Raw genomic sequence first — 16,901 nt, forward strand, 5'->3', positions numbered from 1 at the left:
AATTAACCAATGATAGACAAAAGAGACTCACCAGCCAATTTGCAAAGTAAACAGAAAACAACTTTCATATAAAAGAAAGCGACTAAAACAAAATACACTCGAGCACATCTCCTAATAGTTAGCTAAATACAGGTTAATAGCAGGTACAGGGACACTACACATGCTGCCCGAGGAGAAGGAGAGAGAACACTGCAGCCTTCCTCAGGTCCTTTATAGAGGCCCTGATTGAGGATCGGGAGCACCTGGGGAGAGGCTGCACCTGGGGAGTCAGAGGGAGAGAGAAAGACACACACAAACACTACGGCACGTAACACCCGACCTAATGTTAAATTATTTTTCCTACCCCAGTTTCACTCAAGAATTTAAACAGTGCCTTTCTGGTAGCTCTCCCTCTCCTTTTGTTCCCAAAACACCAACCACACTCCACTCCCTCTCTGCCTCTGAAACGTTAGCCTTTAGTTGTTCTCTTTCAGCTTTATAGATGTCACAATGCAACAAGATATGTTCTACATCTTCTTTTACTGCACAGTTCTCACACTTGTTGCTGTCACTTTTCCCCATGATATACAGCGTACTATTCAAAGCCGTGTGATTTATTCTGAGTCTAGCCATCATGATTTCCTCCCTTCCGTTTCTTTCTTTATAAACATTAATTGTAATTGTCTTTTGTACTTTGTGATACTCTTTGCCTTTCTGGTCTTTCTCCCACCTCTTCTGCCAGATCTCCATCCCTTTCTTCTTAATGACTGCTTTTCCTTCTCCAAGTTGAACTGGTCATGCCATTTCCTTTTGTACTGCACTTTTTGCTCATTTATCAGCACACTCGTTCCCTTTCACCCCCTCATGTGCACTCGTTCCCTTTCACCCCTCATGTGCACTCGTTCCCTTTCACCCCTCATGTGCACTCGTTCCCTTTCACCCCCTCATGTGCACTCGTTCCCTTTCACCCCTCATGTGCACTCGTTCCCTTTCACCCCCTCATGTGCACTCGTTCCCTTTCACCCCCTCATGTGCACTCGTTCCCTTTCACCCCCTCATGTGCACTTGTTCCCTTTCACCCCCTCATGTGCACTTGTTCCCTTTCACCCCTCATGTGCACTCGTTCCCTTTCACCCCCTCGTGTGCAGGCACCCAGCAGAACTGTAGATCTATGCCGCTTCTGTGAAGCAAGCAACAGCAAGCGTTTCTGCTACACTGATAATTGATCAGATGCTCTTTAAAATAGATATTTTAAAGTCTGTGATGTATATGCCAACTCCAACACACTCTTCCTTGTTCTTAGAACCATCGGTGTACATTTGTAGGAAATTGTAATACTTTTCGTTCAGATACATACTTGTTTTAATTCCCACTTCATTTATTTGCCACTCTTTTTTCCTTTCTATGATACTCACAGCTTCTGGGAACAGCCATGGGGGAACACGGCTAAATGGGCTTCCTTTGGCAAACGTGATGGTCTCCACTCCATATGCCCTCGTTCTCTCCTCACTCGTCCAGCCAAACCCACGCCCCTGGAATTTTGCATATTCCCAGCAATCCTGCAGTATTCTGTTTGTGATATTTCCCTCTCCACTTCCTTGTACCCTGACCCAGTATGACAGAGCACGTTTCACTCTTCTGATCTCCAGAAGTGTCTCTCCTGCTTCTATCAGAACTGCATTAATAGGGGATGACTTTATCGCTCCAACACACAGCCGCAATGCTTTATATTGTATTCAATCTGTCAAGCCCTTGGGTATATTTGCAGTTTCCCCGCTTGAAAGGGATGGTACAGTCCATAGGAGGTTTTAACTGGGTTTCACTCGTACAATGACCACAACTTTGTTTCTTTGAGTTCTTCTTTACTTTCGTTTTTGTAGTTGCAGTACAGCTTATGTTGTAAGGTAAAAAACCTTAAATGAAAAATAATTACTGTAAATACAATGCACATCAAATAATAAATGAAAAATACATGCTTTACATATACTTTTTAACACTTGTGAATATTGTTTTACTTTCTTAATGTATTTTATTATGAATTATGTTTTTAACTTATGCAGTCTCATTAAAACTGCAAATATAGACTGAATGTTTAGCAGCATGCAAACCGTTTTTATCAATCTACATCTCTCAATAAATCACATTCGTTTTTAAATCAACAATGTTGCTTTAGCTCGAGGACATCAAACAAACAAATGACACTGAACTAGAACGCACGTTCTAACGTGCGACACGAACGGCAAGTTGTAACTAAACACACAGTTCGTCTCTCACCTGCCGCTTCTCCAGCTTGTTATGGCTGCACCATGTGCTGCTTCTTCGACGGTTCTTCTGCTGGTTCGTTGCTGCTGGACGCACGCTCTTTAGTCCCTTTCCAGATTGGATTACTCCCTTCTTTCAGGTGCGGTGCTTTTAACAACACATCCTCACTCCCAGGTCGGCCTATGTTGACTTTATGTCAAGTCCCCTGCCGGCTTTTTCCAACGCAAGGGGGGGGGCCTTAGCGTCCATTTTCAACGCAAGGGGGGGGGGCCTTAGCGTCCATTTTCAGCTTTCCGGGATGTCCATGTGCTTCTATGGACGCTCATGGAAGCACGGCATTCATTTGTGTCGACTGCCCTTAAAGGCAATGTGAGCGTCCATTCTCATTGGATAGCGGATAATTGTACACCCGGAAGTAAATATTCCCCTTACTGACGATTGATTTTACAGTGATATCTGCACTACTCATCGACTAAAAAAACACCAGATTATCCTTGTTAATTACACAACATTGATTGGTTTAAATTGTGTGCAATGCTTTTGTATTTTTCCCCTTCGATTCGGAGAAACAAATCTTTTTTCGGAGTAAATGATGGCAGAAGACACTACACTACCCAGAATCCCCAGCTATCATTTCTCCCTGCAGAAAAAGAAAACATGGCCGAACTTCGTTTTATTCTGGGTGTAAAATGCCTATTTTAAAGTTAGTTTGGCCATTAAAATGCGTTTTGATGTCATTTGATGCGAGAAATATGAGTTGTTATTTCAGATTATGTGTGCAGTGGATGTACATGATCTTTAGTTTGCTAGTTATTACGAAGATTACTTCAGGAAATTGCGTCCAACGTTTTCATTGTTACCAAGGTGGTTGCTAGGGACGCTGCTATCGATATTATTTCTGTTATGTTGTGTAACTGTTTAATGGTGTTATCTTTATTGCTACCCCCTTCCCCGTCAATGTATAGTGTTGGTCCACAGCGCAAACATATTAGTTAACAAAATCCGCATCTAAAGATACGTTATTTCCCCCTGTGCAATTCCAGTCTCACATCTCACAGCACATCGTCATTAACAAATACCGGAAACAGACCGAAAACGTTTAAAGAAAATAAAATAATACCTTATTCCGAGTGTGCTTGCTTTTCTCTTTGAAAGTCATCACATAACGGCATTGTAATACACGGTTCGGCTGCATTAAATATTACATATCTGCCGTAGTTCTGTATTTATAGAGCCCTGATGAGAAGACAAACATGAGGAACTGAAAACGTGACGTGGATCATAAATATATCAGCCATTAAACAACATCTTACATTTCTTTTCACACAATACGTCTCTTTGCCGTATCAACACTAATTCGGCTCACTTTTATATTTGATCCAATTGGTAGATAGGCTGTATTTACACCATAAAGGTGCACAGATGATATAAAGAGACACCTGGTGGTTAAAGCATGTTATTGAATTTCATTATTTTTATTATTAGATATTAATAGGATCCCTATAAAGTATATTCATTACTCATTATTCTCTACTAATAGTTAATTAAAGACTGTATATAATGACTATTTTGCACATCCCGTTCAAGATTTCAAGATTTTCTAAGGTTTATTGACAGATCATATAGGCCTACACAACTATGGTGTAGTTCTGCACTGAATGAAAAACTTGGGTCGCAGGTTCCTCAATAGTGCATTACAAGACATCTATCAATATTTGTGCATACCTCCAGCAATGTTAACTATGTTGAAGCACTTATTTTAACTGATATTATACATAATGTATTATGCTCTTATAGATGTATGCAGATATTTCATCTCCGGCCTTGTCAGGTATTGAACAATCAATAAATAAAGAACACAGAATTGTTAAATATAAAACACAGAATTTATGTGATTATACTAAATGATTTTCAAATAAACACCACTGCAGATTTAACTGTTACACATGCTGATGTAACGCAAATGTTCCAACTTGGGATCAATAAAGTATATCTTATCTTAAGCTGATCGATGGCTACTGCCATATTTGCAAAATGTGCCTATGAACCTTGACAAGTGCATGTTTCAGGCTCATCAATTAATGTAATGTAATGTAATGTTATCAATTAACAACAGGAGGGGTCACAAACATAAGTCCAGCTGTTAAATAAAGCTCTTCTGACCTTAGCTGGCGTGTGGGTATATATATTAATGCTGCCCATAATGGGCACCAGCAATTTTCACCCATTTATTAATTATATGTTTTAAATGTGAGTGTTTCCTGTCCCCTAAACCTCCAGGGATGTACACAGTTTAATACTGGCAACTTCTTATTATGGGAAATACGAAAACGTCTTTTAAAACTACAACTCCCAGTAGAGACGTGCCATAGAGAACATGTTGCGAAACAGAATAGCCAGCATGTGTAGTTCTGGGGACGGGGTGGGGGGGTGGGGGAGGGGGGGGGGGGGGGGGGCGCGGTGGACCCGATCAAATCCAGTTTTGAACAGTCTGCCGTGGTTCCATCCCATTTCAAGTGCTGTTCGAGGCTCGGTAACCCTCGGAGCACACTCTCCAATCACAGAGCTTGAGGACTATCACGGGGTTTGTCAAACAGAGCACATGGTGTAGTCCAAACGATAGCTGGGGATTCTGGGTAGTGTAGTGTCTTCATTGCCTTTAAGGGCAGTTGACACAAACGAATGCCGTGCTTCCATGAGCGTCCATAGAAGCACATGGACATCCCGGAAAGCTGAAAATGGACGCTAAGCCCCCCCCCCTTGCGTTGAAAATGGACGCTAAGGCCCCCCCCCTCGCGTTGAAAATGGACGCTAAAGGCCCCCCCCCCTTGCGTTGGAAAAAACCGGCAGGGGACTTGACATAACGTCAACATAGGCCCAGTGATGTACCTGAACGCGTTCAATGAACGATCGTTCATGAACGCGTTCATATTTTGGGCGAACGTGAACTGAATGTACTGTATTTCCGCTAGATGAACGTAATTGAGAACGCGTTCATTCTCAGCGCTGTATAACGGCGTTCAAAAGTGCGTTCATTCTCAGCACTGTATTATAACGGCGTTCAAAAGTGTGCCAGATTTCATTTGCCTTTCAGCCGAAAACCCAGTTAAAACACACAGTAAACAGGCTTCAAAATAATGCGGAAAACCACCCAATCTGGCAACAGCAAGCTGCCTGTGACGCGTACGCGCCTGTCACCCCCGGCTGTCGCACTAAAATATAAATATACTAAATATATCAGACTCCTCACAACAAACAATGTGGAACCGGCGAGCATTGAATGAATGAATGAATTAGTATGGACGAATCCGAGAGCAGCTGCAGCAGCACTCGCTCAGAGTGAGACTCTACGGCAGGGGTGGGGAACCTCCGGCCTCCGGGCCGTATACGGCCCGCGAGACAATTTAGTACGGCCCTCGAGGTAATTTATAAACACACGCAAAAAATAAAAAAATGAAAGAAATCTAGACCACAAAAAAATTAAACAAGCGAGTGCCTGTTTTTCCTGGCCAAGGTCAGGGTCCTTGAACACAACACGAGCCGAACGTGTCATCACGTGGTATATGGCTCGTCTGACAGGGGTGCAGTTCTGACGGAGAGCACCAGAACGCCGCTCCAGCACTTCAGAAATGGCAGTACCGATAAGTCCATACACATGCTGCAGTTTCTGCGTGTCTGTGTCTTTAGTTGAAAGCCCAGTGGCGATCTGCTCATCTGTCATACTGATCAGACAGTCAATAACTGTGTTGTTATCATTAGCATCTGGTTAGCTAGCTATGCTAACGAATATAAGAAGCTTTGTCTACAACCAGTGAGGTAAAGGCACATCTTTATATGATCATTATAGTTATCAAAAAAATAAGAGAATAAAGTAAACAGGTATAAAATACTATATGACAGTTATTAATAAAGAAGAATACAGTTTGAAAGGGGAGTGATTTGTCAAATATTCATAAATTAAAATAAAATCTGTTTACAGTTGTGTTTGGGTGTTGAGAGATGTGTCCATAGATCTCCTAATGTTGCTCTCAAAGTGCACCAAATTGATGCTTTTAACTTCAACATTTAAAAAAAAATCTTCCCAGGGGAGCATGCCCTCCGGACCCCCCTAGAGGAGGTTAGGTCCCCCCCCACTTAAATCATGTTCACATGGATAGGAAACTAAATACATTTGCACACATCTTGTGTCCATATCTTTCCGGTTTAGGGGTCACGCCACACCCTGCACGTGCATGCATACGCGAGTCATGGTGAGATATCTGGATTAAGAGGTTGCTTTTTCTTTGCACAGAATGAAATGAATGGGCTGTGATTTTAGTTTTTTTAAGCAGAGGTCAATAATTTGTACGGCCCTCTGAGGATATTGTAAACATTGAAATGGCCCATTAACATCGTACAGGAGACAAATAATAGCTCGCAGCAACTTATTGAAAAAATAACTATGAACTATAAATTAGTTCATTTTTGAAACCATGAACTTTAGTTCAACATTTTGAATTATGAACTATGAACTGAACTAGTTCATTTTAAAATATGTGAACTGTGAACTGAACTAGTTCATGTAGAAAGTGAACTTTCCCAACACTGCATAGGCCGACCTGGGAGTGAGGATGTGTTGCTTTTAAAGGTGCAGCGACGCTGATTAGCAATTAGGGAATGATTTCAGACAGCTGCCACTCTGTCAATCAGCCCGACTTTTTAACCCCTTGATCTCCTGTGAGGATTTTCCAAGTTGACTTCACACTATCTATTTTTAAAAGCGATGTTTTTGCTGCTGCTCCATACGCTATACAACCATAGTCTATTGTGGACCTCATCATTGATCTGTAAATGTCTATTAATCTGCGCCCCAGTTGCATCCAGCTACAGCTCGCAATACATGTAATACTTTTTTGCATTTTGTTTCCACTTGTTTAATATGCATGTTCCATGTGTATTTGCTATCAAACCACAGTCCTAACTCATTCACCTTTGGACGATCATATAGTGTTAGCTGTTGGCCATCAATCTTGTGTTTATTTGTAAATACCATGTAGCATGACTTGCTTTCTGACATTTTGTATCCCCAGTTATATGACCACCTCTCCACTTTTTCAATCGCCCTACCTATATTCCCCATTACGTATGGGGCATTTCTTCCCCTCATCCAAATAGCCCCATCATCTGCGTATAGAGCCGGTTGGATGCATGTGTCTAAGCTTGTAAATATGTCATTAATCATGATGTTAATAATATTGGACTGACTGCACTCCCTTGGGGATACCATTTTCTATTTCAAAATAATTGGAAATATCTGCTCCAACATTTACTCTAAATGTCCTGTCTGATAAAAAGACCCTTACCCAATTGTACATTCTCCCTCCAATACCCATTCTACTCGATGTGATCAGTAACCCCTCCCTCCACACAGAGTCATACGCCTTTTCAATGTCAAAGTACACTATTGCCATTATCTCTTTCATTTTCAGTGTTTTTCCACATCGTTACTCACTCTTACTAAAGCATATATTGTGGACCGCCCTTTACGAAATCCACTCTGAAAACTACTCAGCAGCCCTTTCTGTTCCAGTACATGTGAGAGCCTATGGACAATCAGGGTGCGAACTGGAGGGGAGCAGGGGGAGCTATAGCTCCCCTAGTGGTGACATGAGCTCCCCTGGGAACATGGTTTGTGAAATTTGGGGGGAGCTCTAAAATACTGATATGATGACCAAATAAATTCCATTTTGGGCATGTTTTTTTTTTCAAAGGTGTAAAATAAAATTATATTTAGAGTTTATGATTCATGAAAAAAGTGTCGCCTGCTTGCACGCTGCCCGCAGCTCCACCCACTCACTCACAAGCTCGTTTAGTTAGCACTGCATGTTTACCAGGCATTGTTGCTGCTGCTGACATGTCGAAAAGAAAAAAACAACTTACCTTGGGCAATTTCTTTAAAAAGACCTGATCAAGAAGACCAACCGAATGTAGCTGGTGGTAGCACATCGTACGTTGTGACTGCTGCTACAACAGAACCGAGAGAGGAGGGAGCTAACGTCAGTGCTAGTGCTAACTTGACAGCTTTTACTTTAATTTTGCTGTGTTGTAGGCCTATGGATTGCTGTGATAGGCCTACTTATGAGAGAAGGGCTATGTGCATCGTTGTGTTGTGTGTGTGGCGTCGCGTCTCTCCAGGCAGTGAGAGGGTTGTGTTGTGCTATAGCTGTATTATTAATATTAATATTGTTCATGGTTGGTGCCGCTGGCTGCTCTTATCGCGTGTGTTCGGCTCTGTGTAGGCTACAGCCATAATAGGCTATAGCCCATGTAAAACATTGTAGCCTGTTTTTTAGTCATTTTAAGTTGATTTAATTAAACAGTCAAACGTTACATTGGTGGTCCGTGGATTATTTATTATCAAGTTGATTGAAGTTTGCGTAGCCCATACATGCTCGGGAAATCTGTTGACATGAACATGATCCATCGGGACGTTTCATGTAAATGTAGACCTGTGGCACCACCCCGTGTGCAACAGATTTTCTCTTTATAATAGGCCTATGTCTGTGCTGTTTCTATTAATGCACGGATCAGCATTTACCCCCTCCCCCCTCGCAAAAAAATAAATAAATCCCGGCTCCCCCAGAGACCGTAGTATAGTTCGCACACTGCAGACAATGATCTTTCCCATCCATGTACATAGGTGTGATGTAAGAGCTATTGGTCTGCAGTTACTAGGGTTAGCTGTATCTTTCCCTGGCTTATTGAATGGTAGCACGACTGCTGTTTTCCACACACTTGGCATATCTCCTTCTCTCCAGATTTTATTGAAAAGACTCAGCACCATTGTCATAGTTTCCATAGGTAACTGTCTAAACATAGCATAGCATAGCTGGTCTTGTCCTGGGGCTGTATATCCTGTACCTTGTAAGGCTATTTTGAGTTCTGACATTGTAAATTCCACATCAAGAGCTGACCTATTATCCTGTCTCTTCTCCTTCACGTTTTCATTCTCTGCTAGGAACTGCTGTTTTTGCTGCCTATGAATATCCCTGAGATGCTCCCCACTATGTACTGCTGCAAGTGTCCTTCCTAACATATCTGCCTTCTCGTTATCTGTCACTGCCAGCCTCTCCCCATCAACCAAAGCTGGCATTTTAATGGATTTCCTTTTCCCACTCATCTGCTTAAACATGGACCAGACATCACCTAATGTTACTCCTCTGCCAATGGCACACAATTCTCTCCATGTTCTCTTTTTTGTATATTTTACTGTCCTTCGAGCAGCTGCCCTTTTCTTTTGAAACTCTATAACATTATTTTGTGTCATGTTTTTCTTTAATTCTCTAAATGCATCGTTTCGCTCTTTAGTAGCCCTGCTGCATTCCTCATTCAACCATGGCACCACTTTCTTCCTACCCTTGGTTGTTACTTTGGGTATACTGTTCTCTGCTGCATTTACTATATATTGCGTTATGTGGCTTGTAATGACCTCTCTGCTTCCCTCTGATGTTAGCAGGTGTACCGACTCCTCACACCATATCCTACATTTCCCCCAATCAGCTTTAGCAAAGCACCACCTGGTTATCACACCTCCTTCCTGCATATATACATTATTATTCATTTTAGTAAGCACTGGATAATGCTCACTTCCTACTCTGGAGTTATTCAAAACAAACCATTCGCATGTATGAACCAAACAGTTTGATACTAATGTCAGATCCAGGCATGAGACTTTCCCCCCGTGTACATCTACTCATGTCCATCATTAAGGCATACTAGTGTTCTTTCCTCCAGCATTTCCTCCACTATGTTTCCGTTACTGTATGGTTGCTGCCCCATAGGCTGTTGTGTGCATTGAAATCACCACACCAAACTTCCTCCCTATGTTTATATTCTGCTATTTCTTTAAATATATCAGTGGTTAGATTTTTACATGGGTTGTATAAATTGATTATCCTAATTAGTAAGTTATCTTGTTTCCTAGGGTTGCAGTTTTCCACTATAATACACTCCACATCATCAGGAGATTGCACCTCCCTGTATGCCACACCATCTTTGAGAAACGTGGCACACCCTCCACCATTTTGACTATTAGCTCTATCATGCCTTATACAGCTAAATCCTGGAATGACAAAGTCTAATTGAGGTCCTAACCAGGTTTCTTGCACACATATTACCTCAGGGACTACCTCCAGATCATATATATATTTCTTGAATTATTGACCATTAGCTATGAGGCTTCTTGCGTTCCACTGTAGTGTGTGCAGAACCATGATTAACGCCCCGTCTACACTACAGGCATCGAAAAATGCTTTCAACACTTCGCGTCATTTGAATGGGGTGACGTAGAAGATTTTGAATCTTCGCCGAACTGCATTGTGGGGAGCATGGCATGGCTTTGCAAGCATCACGAGCATCTATCGGCATCATTGTTCAACTTTTGAGGCTTGATGCTTGGCATCAGCCAATCAAATCCCGTTTATGCAATTCCCGCCAGTACAAGCGCTAGCCAATCAAACCGCGTGTATGCTGATACCGCAGGTCTTGACTATTTTCCATATGTCATAAAATGGAGGATAAATTAATCATTGCCGTGGCAAATGTCCCAGTCCTGTATGACTGTACTCTGTTCACCTACCGGGACCTAAACCGGAGGAACCAGGCATGGCGGGAGGTGGCAGAGACAGTTGGTGAAACTGGTAGGTTTTCAACTGTTTGGGGAGTTTATATCCAGTTTACTTCGTTTAACATTGAATGGACAGTTAGTAATGTAGCATAACACATAATATATATTAATATAATAATAAGTATAAGCATAATATATAACATAACATATAATACATGCACAGCTATCAAGCATAGACAGTATATTTAGCCAGCATGGAATGTAGCATACAAATAGCATTCATTAATGGAGGAATAATTTAGTAAATTCTAGACATTCACTTTATTATTTATTAACTTTATTATTTCATTTCATTTTATTAGAGGATGTGTGCAAATAGAGATGGAAGACTCTGAGGGACAGGTTCCGCAAGGAGAAGAATATGGAGAAGGAGGCAAAAAGAAGCGGGGCAGGGTCTGCAGGGGGGTTCAAGCCCTGGCGTTTCATGGCAGTGATGGGGTTTTTAACCCCATTCATCGTAGACCGTGAGACGTCCAGCAATGTCCCCCGGCAGACCCCGCCTCCATCCACCCTGGTGGCAGAGGAAGAGTTTTTTTAAGAGCCTCTTGCCCACCATGAGGCTGATGACAAGGGGACAGAGGGCAAGAGTCCGCCTCGGGATACACCAGTTAATTTTTGACGTGGACCAGGACAATTTATAATTTAATAATTTGTTCACACATACTGATCCAGTTTTTACACTTATCACTCACACTTCACTCACAACATTACCAAATAAAACATTATTTAAAGTATGTTATGGCTATACTGTGTCTTCACTGTGGTTTGTCAGTTGTAACATACCAGAAGCTTCATGTATGTCGGTATATATAATGTGCTTTCTTCTGTAATTGTTCAGTGAAAACCTGTTGAAGTTACGAGTGGTTTATCAGTAAAAACAGGGCTGAAGGAAAAAGGTTGTTCGTCATATCATAATATAATAATATCAATTCAAGAAACATGTTTATTAGGAATGTTTGTTTTTAAAATGGCTCATTTGGAATATTTGCTCTTTAAAGAAAATGGGTAGCTCTTAAAAGAGCTTTTGGTTTGGAGGAGCCATGGTGCCTACACCACGTTATGCTGCCATGACAACATCACGTTCTGCTGCCATGACAACACCCTCCTCATTCAGATAGGACCTACACCACGTTATGCTGCCATGGCACTACACCACGTTATGCTGCCATGACAACACCCTCCTCACTCAGATAGGAGCAGAAGGTCTCCCGCAGTTGGATGGATCGGCGTGTGGCGTTGTTTGAGCCCATCCTAGGTGCATCGCGCAGGGTTGGAGCTTCATCACTCGACTCTGCGACGACAGGGACGACAGGTGTGCATGATGGCCTTCCCATCGTCTTCCTGCGGAGGAAGTTGTGCAACACACAGGCGGCCTTCACACACAACTCTGCTACCTCCGGGCTGGTGGTGATGACACACCGGAACATTCTCCACTGTGATGCGAGGACGCCAAACGCACATTCAACCACCAACCTGGCCGAGGCGGTAGTTGAACGGCGGTAGTTGAACAGCCTCCTTTCACGTGTGAGCTGACGTCCAGGGAACGGACGCAGCAGGTTGTCCAGCAGCGGAAAAGCCTCATCTCCAACAAACACATGGGGAAGAAGGCCGAGCCGCTCTGCTCCTGGGACGACGGTGTCAGGCGGTAGCTGCAGACTGCCATCTCCGAGGCTCTCTTCAAAAGCGGAATTCCGCAGGCTCCCACCGTCGCTGCTCCTTCCAAAGCCTCCGACATCCACTACCCTGAAGAGGTACTGGGCATCCACTACCCTGAAGAGGTACTGGGCATCCACTACCCTGAAGAGGTACTGGGCATCCACTACCCTGAAGAGGTACTGGGCATCCACTACCCTGAAGAGGTACTGGGCATCCCCTACCCTGAAGAGGTACTGGGCATCCCCTACCCTGAAGAGGTACTGGGCATCCCCTACCCTGAAGAGGTACTGGGCATCCCCTACCCTGAAGAGGTACTGGGCGTCCACTACCCTGAAGAGGTACTGGGCGTCCACGACAGCCAGCAGTACCAAGGAATGGGTGGACTTGTATTTGAAGTACAGGGACCCAGAATGTGCCGGAGCCTGGATCACCACGTGCTTCCCATCAATGGCACCAACGCAATTCGGAAAGTTCCAGCGCTCCTGGAACCCAGCAGCGATGGCTCTCCAGTCCTCCGTCTGTGGTACCGGCATGGTCTCCTCGACCAGCGCGGTCCAGATGGCACCCGCAACCTCCTTCACGATGACAGCCACGGTTGCATGCCCGACCCGATAGCTGAATGCTATGGTCCTGTACGAGTCACCGGTTGCCAGGTACCTGAGAAAAAAGTAATATACAGGACATGATTTAATAAAAAACAGATCCCCCCCCCCCCCACACACACACACACACGCACGCACACACGCACGCACGCACGCACACACACACACACACACAGACCCACACACACACACACACACCACACACACACACACACGCACACGCACACGCACACACACGCACACGCACACGCACACACACACCACAGACATACACACAGACCACACACACACACACACACACACACACACACACACACACACACACACACACACACACACACACACACACACACCACACACACACACACACACACACACACACACACACACACACACACACACACACACACACACACACACACACACACACACTAGTGTTGTCATGATACCAACATTTTGGTTTCGATACCGATACCAAGTCAAGAATTGCGATTCCGATTCTTTTTCGATACTTTTGTTAAAAAAAGGGAAACAGTCTTAAGTATTATCAGGGATGCAAACTCATCAGGTATGAAAAAGGTGACAAGGATCCGAGCCCCCGACCCCACGGAATATCGGCTTTACAATTAGGAATAACAGATGATTTTAGCAGCCAGAACAACTAAAGCAGCAGTGTTAATAATAACAGAAACGCCAAAGAGTCACATCTAATATAAATATATATAAAAGCATTTATTTTAATTGTGTAGCAGTGAGTTTAACATTTTGGCAGCACTGTTGAGCATTTTGAAAATGTATTTTCATGCCTCTGCAAGGCTTAGTCTTTCTATCTTTATAGCCACTGGTGTAAAGTAACTAAGTTCATAAACTCAAGTACTACTTAGGTACAATTTTGAGATACTTGTACTTTATTTAAGTATTTCAATGTTTCTTTTGCTACTTTGTACTTCTAATCCACTACAGTTCAGAGGTACATGGTGTACTTCTAATCCACTACAGTTCAGAGGTACATGGTGTACTTCTACTCCTCTACAGTTCAGAGGTACATGGTGTACTTCTACTCCACTACATGTATTTAATACCTCTAGTTACTTCACAGATCTGGATGAATGATGTGAAATATAACCAAGTGTTGAATCAGACTTTAGTTCCACCTGGAGTAAATCCACCAGCTACCCTGCAGTCTACAAAGTCATTCAAACTAGCTGCACCTTCACCAGCTTTGAGAACACTTTCATGATCAATCATTATAAAACATATCATATATATTATTCTGAAATGGACCAATCAAACAATGACTACTTTTACTGTCGCTACTTTAATACTTTTACTTGAGGAACATTTTGAATGCAGTACTTTTACTGTAACAGAGTATTCCTACACTCTGGTGCTTCTAGTACAAGACCTGAGTACTTCTACTTTTACTGTCGCTACTTTAACTATATTTTGATGATAATACTTTTGTACTTTTATTTGGGAACATTTTGATTGCAGGATTGTTCCTACATTCTGGTACTTCTACTATAACTCAAGTACAAGACCTGGGTACTTCTACTTTTACTCAAGTACAAGATATATACTTATACCACCTCCGTTTATAGCCTATGAAAAAAACTAATAGAAAACGAAGGCTAAAGCTAACGTTAGCAGATAGTGATGCTAGTTTGCTAGTTAAGTTTGCTCAACGATAATATTGCGACAAACACTTTTCAGTGCACACACGCTCTGCCGCTCCGACAGGGAGCTCTGCTCTGAACACCTGAACGGCCCGTTCACAGACTTCTGGCGTCTTTTTTGTCAACAAGCCGAGGCGCAGCGGCAGTTGCACTCCCACTTGCAGCCATGCTTCTCGTTTTCTCACATGCAGCTAGCGCGTGGCCGCGTGCACGAGAGAGGGGCGGGACTTAGAGCGTGCTTGAGAGGAGCGGGACTGCAGGCACAGCTGCAGTGCAGGGAGTGGAAACAGAGCGCTGAACACACACGGCTCTTATTAAAACGGCGCTTTTTCACGGGAGTACTTTTCCCCGTCATTCTTAAAGTACCGATACTAATGAAACGGAGGAATCGTACCGTTTTTAACGGCAGGGTATCGCGGTACCTTTCAAGTATCGGGACACCGGTGCAACACGAACACACACACACACACACACACACACACACACACACACACACACACACACACACACACACACACACACACACACACACACACACACACACACACACACACACACACACACACACACACACACACACACACACACACACACACACACACACACACACACACACACACACACACACACACACACACACACACACACACACACACACACACAGACCCACACACACCACAGACACACAGACAGACACACACACAGCCCACAGACACACACACAGACCACAGACACACACACACACACACACACACAGCACAAACACACACATACCACAGACACACACACACACACACACACACACACACACACCACAGACACACACACACATACCACAGACACACACACACACCACAGACACACACACACACAGACCAATTGACAAACGCATACGGGTGTCTGCCTTTTCAATCAGTGGACCGACTTTTCCGAGCAACTCGTCGAACACGTCTTTGCTCATCCTGAAGTACTGCTGAAACAGTACATCATCCAGGCGGAGCTCTTGGACAAGAACGTGGTATTCCGCCCGTTGCAGATGTTTTCTGAGTATCGGATGTACCCAACAGCGACGCACAATACGTGGCCTCCTGCGAGACATTGCATAAACCAACGCTACCCTTGCTACAAAACCGGCATCCATTTTGGCAATAGTGGAGAAGAAGCAGGCTTTTTTTTGCTTTGTATGCCGGGGGCAGGCAGGAGATTCCTGATTGGTTGTTGGTCGCCTTGGGCGCGAGAAATCGCCAAGCCTCAGACATGCCCAGCTTCAAGATGTTTTGATGCCTGTAGTGTAGACGGGCCGTTAGGATCTAACCCTCATCCTGATTTTCATTTTCCCCAGCTCCATTTATAGTTAGCATTGCATGTATCTGGTCTGCTTTAATATCTTTCATGTCTAGGAATTTCCCAGCTGCCTCCACAATGGCTTTGATCATATCACTTTTCTTTTTTAACTGTAATGCAACATTTACAGTATGGAATATGAATACCACAAAATTCACCTTTTTCACTCCGAGAACATCATCATCCTCTTTACTCTTGGTGGCGCTGTGGGGTTGCATTTGAAGATTACTTTTTGGTGTGTTCCTGCCATTTTGTATTGTAATGCTCTGCTCCATTCCACTAGGGGTATTATTGATTGTTACTGTTCCCCTTACTTTCTTTATTGCTTCTGCATATGAAACTTTGTTTGTAATCTTAACCCTCTGCACCTCTCTGGCCTCTCTCTGCACTTCACATCCTCCAAACGCAGCACTGTGATCTCCTTCGCAGTTACAACATTTAACCTTTGCATCCTTTTCACATTTTTCATACTCATGTTGTACTCCGCATCTCACACACCTTAGCTGTCCTTTACACTGCCGCGCTGTGTGCCCCATTCGTTGACATGCGTAGCACCTGAGAGGTTTGGGAATGTACTCCATGAAGTTCAGATATCCCAGTTGTACTGCCTTAGTAAGCTTCTCTCAAACTGAATGAGAACTGATGTTTCTTTGAGTGTGCCATCCCGTTTGCTTTTAAGCCTTGTGACTTCCACTACTTTGCCTCATTTTTATTCAC

This window comes from Pseudochaenichthys georgianus, chromosome 9 (genome assembly GCF_902827115.2).
Source record: "Pseudochaenichthys georgianus chromosome 9, fPseGeo1.2, whole genome shotgun sequence".
NCBI lineage: Eukaryota > Metazoa > Chordata > Actinopteri > Perciformes > Channichthyidae > Pseudochaenichthys > Pseudochaenichthys georgianus.